The 5,884-nt window shown below is 43.3% G+C and overlaps 1 long non-coding RNA gene across 1 annotated transcript in view; it reads right to left on the reverse strand.

The window, feature by feature from the left end:
- Positions 1-4,384: 4,384 nt before the first annotated feature.
- The window catches only part of LOC130153838 (uncharacterized), a 28,506-nt gene continuing 27,006 nt past the window's right edge, over positions 4,385-5,884 (reverse strand). The window contains exon 3 of the long non-coding RNA XR_008823515.1: positions 4,385-5,385. This is a non-coding gene — a long non-coding RNA (uncharacterized LOC130153838). The remainder of the gene's footprint in view (positions 5,386-5,884) is intronic.

A 5,884-nucleotide genomic window follows, 5' to 3' on the forward strand; every position in this document is an offset into this window, starting at 1 on the left:
CCAAGTGATGCATGCCCTCCAGACTACTTGTCATAGAAAAAAGAAAGCAGAAACCACTGTATAGACTACACTGGTTTGTTTTGTTTAAACTCTTCCTATCAGTGTCTTGAGCCTTAGGGTTTGCTCTGCTTGTTCTGCATCTTCTCACCTACTTGTCCAGTATTTCAGTTGCACAGCAGGAAGCTGGCCAGTGTTACTGGGTCAGAGAAGGATACTGGGAAACATAGTTCTGCCCTCCCGTCAGTTCTTGTGAGGAAAGCAGTCCGAACGTTTGGGCAGGTTCGGTGTCAGTCCTGTTTAATAAGCTGACAGGCCCTTGGCAGGCAGGTTTAAAACGCAGTGTGTGATGTGAAGCTTTTGAGGACCTGGATTTTGCAAGCCTGACTGCACATCATGTAATAGCCTTGACATGAGCAAATACATGTCAGGAGAGGGCATGTAACAGCCAGTCTCCCTTGCCCAAAAGGCATGATACGATTTGTCAGCCTTGCCACCTTTTTTGAGATGTTCATTGCAAACATAAGAGTATGCTCTAAAACCTGGTACAAATATTTTTCTTTGTAAACCTTATTTCTAGGAACTGGAACGTTTAGAAACAGCTTCTTTTCTGTGTTTTATAGAAGAATTATCTAATAACCACAGGAGTCTGAGGCAAAACACATTTAGCTGCAACTTCCTTGTAATGAATTTGCCAATGTAAACAACTGTGTCCCATTAACTCTCTTCCTGTAAACTGTTTCAGAAAATATCCTGGAATGTAAGATATGTGCTTGCCTGATACATGATCTAGTATGGAAATTCCTGTCCTAAAGTAGAGAGTCCACTTAATGCCTGATTTAGCTGTAATTTCTTATCCACTGTTTTATCCAGGTATGTGCCTTGACAGTGAGACTTTCATTCTTGAGTATTTAAATATTCTGATGTTTACTAAAGTGAGGTTTTTTTGGGGATGTGTGTGTTTGTTTAATCCAGACAAATTGGGGAATTTCCTGGTTATGACTAATACTACAAAACACAATGGCAAACTCTTTGTGTCAAATTTTTTTTTTTCTTTGCCTCTGTTTTTAAAAACAAAAAGTATGATTTGGAAATGTAGAATATATTTCACATAGCATACTGGGTTATTTTGTATTTACTACTTAATTCTACTCCTTTGAAGTTTGTCTCTAAAAGAAGCAGCTTGTTTTAGCGAATAGGCAGATTCCAGCTAATAGGTATTTTCAAAAGAAATTGAGGGAGCATTTTAATACAGGTGGGTGATCTGATCTGTGCCAATGAGATGCAGATGAAAGGACCTGATCCAGTTGTTGGCACATCTTAAGAGTGGCATCAGTGCTGCACCGTGCCTTGGCTTTGGAAGGTGTGTGCCAAGTGCCACGTTTTCGGGTGTGACTGACTCCTAGACAATGTATGGTTTTGTTAATAGACATGTTGGCATGTCACTGCGTTATGCTGATGCGAAGCAGGATTGGGACGGACCTTCTGAGACTTTGCTGTAAATGGACCACTTTGTAACTTACATTTGTGAGACACATTTCGCTTGCCCCTGGTGAGCTGTTGTGTGAGTGTGGTGAAACGGGACGCATGGGGCAGCCTTGACTCCCAGGGTGAGGTCACACATAGATTGTCCCCTCTGTGAAGAGTTGATGGTTTCTAGTACCAGTATCTGAATGCACCTGGACACTGGTCTTGCCTAGTGTGCTGGCTAGTGGCGAAGGGCCTGTTCTGTGCTCACTGGGAAAGCCAGTGCTTTTGCCTCTGTTATCCTCAAAGATATAGTGAGTGACACTTTGTAAGGGGGAAAGGATGGAATTTGCCTTTGGAAGAGGAGTTGTAATAAACCTATAAGCTCCTTGTACTGCTGAGGAAGATTTTACAGACTTTGACATTCAGGCTAACCTTAACCTGAGAAATACTGAATGGTTTTGGTGCCCATAAACCTGTATTACAGCAGCAATACAGGTTATACAAAATTAATCTCATTAGGCAAAATTCTCTGTTGCTAAAGAACAATGCATACTACAATATCTCCACCAAGGAAAACAACATATGGCCTCAAGCTGGGAGCTAGGATCCCTTCATTTCCAGCTCTTGGACTGACTTCTTTCATCATCTTGGGCATGTCGCGTAATCCTGTGGCTTCAGTTTCTTTGTTTGCAAGTGGGAATACCATTAACTCAAAAGGTAACATAATTTCTTGTGATGTTCATGCACCACAGTCTGTATTCATTAGATTCTCTGTTTGAGTCTCCTGACGGTGAATGTAATGCTCACATGAGCATCACTTAGTATTTCGTCTTGCAGGAGCAGGCAGCTTCGGATGACTTGTGGCATTGTTTTTGTTAAGAGGTGTGAACACGTCCTCCCCTGTTTCCAAGTTACCATTTAGAAGAAGAAAGCACAGGGAGGTGATGCATTGCCCAGGGAATTGGACTGCAGTAAGTCAAGTGAGGATTGCGTTTTGAATGCTTAATCATACTTTAATTGCACAGCCCTTCATAGTTCTACACGAGACTGCCTGTGAGGGGGGGCATTACTGAACATTTTCGCTGTGTACCTAACTACATTGTAAAAATACTGTTCAGAGGACTTCCATTTGGAGATATGACGATGCTACTACTGTATAGCTGATCTCATGGAATTTGAGGTTAATGTGAGTTATACCCATCTCTGCTCTACGACCGTTCCATTTTACAGCCTCACCCCGAGGGGCGGCTCTTTTTGATGCTCTCCAGGAGCCCACGCACAGACACAGCACGTGTGGAAACCAATGGGACAGCCTCTGCAACTAAAAACCTATTTCAGTATTTGCAGAATAGAACCTTAATCCTGGCAGTTGTAAATGGTCATCTTAAAGCATAGAATTGGCTCAGGCACCATAATGCCTTACTTAGAAATGCCTTTGGGAGTCCTTTAAACTAGTAATAGCCACAGCCTTGTATATAGAAGGATACAGAAATTTCTTCTTAGAATGTAAATATTCCTAGCTGTAACTAAATTGATTCTTACCCTAGTTTTTTATAGAAAAATGCTTGTTCTTTGTAAAATTCAGAATAAAATCATGTCAGGAATTATCTTTAAAATGAAGTAGTCTTGCAATTTTTTTTACATCTTCATGTTTTAAAATGTTTTGTATAACAGAGCTACTCCATTTTTTGTGATCTTGTAGGCTTTACCTTGACTGATCTTGTATTATATATAATGACTTTTTTCCATATTGCTTTTTTTTAATATTTGTTCTAAGCAAAGAGGTGGTCTTCATAACTTGATCACTGTCTGCGACTGCTGCCCATGGAAGAGGTGAATGGGATGGATGGGAGGTGAGTGCTGGAGCAGCTCTGTGGGCACTTGCTTCCTCTTTTCCCTGGAGAGGCTGCCATTGAAAGGAGTTTCTTTTAGGTGCTACTTAAATGTTTGCAACAGAACTGTATGGGAGTCTTTATGTGACACCGAGACAACAAGCTGTGTGAATGCCATCACTGGATTCAGTCTGGGGTTTTGTGGGGTTCCCCCCACGTGCTGTGTTGAGCTGAATGCCGGTAGATAAGCAAAAGTACCACTGGCAAGGTCAGCCGAGCTTGATAAACTAGGAGGTGTAAGAAACAATTTAGGGGACTGTGCCTATTGTCCCCTGGTTTTTCTTACTAAATAATGAGCATTTAGCCCATCTTCTACATGGTACACACAGGTGGTCTGGTACACCTGTAAAAAAATCTTTGCCCGTCTTGTGAGAAAATAGCTGAGTTTGGACCAGTGTCCGCAAATGATCTTTAAAACCTGGGTCGCTTCTGTTCTAGTAAGTTTTTCTTACTCCCTTTTAAAGAAATGTGGTAAAGGAGTAAGGAAGATGGAAGATGAGATACTAGGGCAGCAGGAATTTACTTAAGATGTTTACAGAACTAAGTGCTTGGCTAACTGTCTACAACTAAACTGCTGCTGTCCATAGCCTGAACGGCTAACTTTAATCCTTCAAGAAGGGCTGAAGAAAAGGCCAGCAGTAAGGGATAAAAAAGCCCTTATCCAACGGAGCTTGGTTGGAGAGCTGCTTCCCAGCTGGTTTTCAAGAAACCCACCCTTGTCTGGAAGGAGCACCAAGACTGGGAGGCGAGGGCAGGCAGGTTGTGCAGCAGGGTTTGCGCTGGGCAGCACGGGGGAAGAGATTCCCCCTGTGGCAATGTGTGAGGGCTTGATTGTGGGTTCTTTTAATTTTTTTGTTAAAAAAAAAAAAAAAAAGTGCAGACATTTGTAGTGCAGAAATCTTGATGTGAAGAGAAATTGATACCTCTACAACAAAGCTCCTGTAGAAGAGGTCTTTTATTTCAGAGGGGCTCATTTCAGAGTGGGATTGTTCACCCAGTGTGGAAGAGCTAATTGCCACACAGAGTGGAGGTATTTCTTTATTACAGATTCATGCAAAGCTGGAGGCTAAGTGGTATTCCACAAAGCCAGCCAACCATCCAAAAGAACTTCAGCATATTTATCTTATTACATGATTTGGAAAAACCTGCCTAAATTCATGCTCATTAGTTAGTAGTTACCAACCCATCTGCTATGGGTTAATTATATCCAAATTAGTCTTACTTGCATGTAGATTAGCACGTGTGCTCCTTGCAGGGGTGCGGAGGCAAGTCTTTCCAGTCTTAAATTGAGGTGGTGGTCACAGTCTCCCCCTGCCTCCATCACCTTTCCCCTAGTTACCGTGACTTTTGCTGACTTCCAGCCTCTGGCACCTTCTATGGCAGGATGTTCCACTTCCATCAGTCTTTTTGTTCTTCAAGGGTACAGTCCTTGGTAAGGCACACGCTGTTTGTACGCAGTACCCAGGCTTGCACGATGAAGGTTATTGATCGCCACAGCCTAGGTGTTAACCCAAACACGCGGCCACACGTGTGCTTTCCTCTTTCTGAATCCATCAGTCTAAGTGACACTTCCCAAGTTCCCTGCTTTGCAGTTTTGTCAAGGATGACAGTTAAAAGTCTTGCAGAAATCTGAGCTGTGCGCAAGATGCCACCCGAGGGACCTGGCAGCCAGGGACGGCGCTTAGGGCAGAGTCTGAAAGTTTACAAAGGGCAAGTGGCAGGAGTAAGCCCAACCCAAGGCACACACCACCCACCCCCCCGGTGCTGCAGAGACAATTAGCAGCCTGAGTAACTCTTGGTGACCGGTTCCCATGACCCACGCTTCAAATATGATTAGGTAACTGGTGTTTTGCCATGTCTCCCCAGCAGCCAGAACTCAGGTAACAAGTCACCTTTGAAGCAGTGCCTTGGATTCCCAGGTCACTTAAGCACTTGGAAACCTGTGTAGCCCATGGGATGCTGTACTGGGACTGGGGGCTGTTTCCTTGGGAAGTTGCTCACATTTCCCACAGCTCAGTTTTTCTATCTGTAAAAGAAGGATCGTCATTCTGCAAGTTTCTAAAACATTTGAAGAGGCAAGGTACTGCTTCTTCACCAAATACCAACCTTCTTCCTTAAGTCAGTTGTGACAGATTTTAGAAATACATCTTAGAAACTATTTGAAATGCTGTTTAGCGTGAGGTTTTGTTGTTTAACAGCCAGTCTGATTATCTCCTGGACTCTGTACACCCAAACAACAGCAGTCCGGGAGGTGCCAGCAGCGCTTGTGCAACCAAGACTTGCCGCCTGGGATCCGAGGCTGAGCCCTGCCCTTGCTATTCCCCTCCCTCACAAAACAAAAACAACAAACCAAACCAAACTCTTTTAAGAACGTAAAAATCCTTGGTGCCTCTAGCAGCCTGGGCACTGGGGTGTTGCTTAGATTTGGAGATTCTTCCATATGGGGCCTATGAGCAGTGTTCTGCAAATCCCTCTGCAGAGTGCTTCTAAGAAGAGGAAAAAAAAACCAAAAACACCAAACAAAC

The sequence above is a fragment of the Falco biarmicus genome, chromosome 8 (assembly GCF_023638135.1).
Source record: "Falco biarmicus isolate bFalBia1 chromosome 8, bFalBia1.pri, whole genome shotgun sequence".
NCBI classification, from domain to species: Eukaryota; Metazoa; Chordata; class Aves; order Falconiformes; family Falconidae; genus Falco; species Falco biarmicus.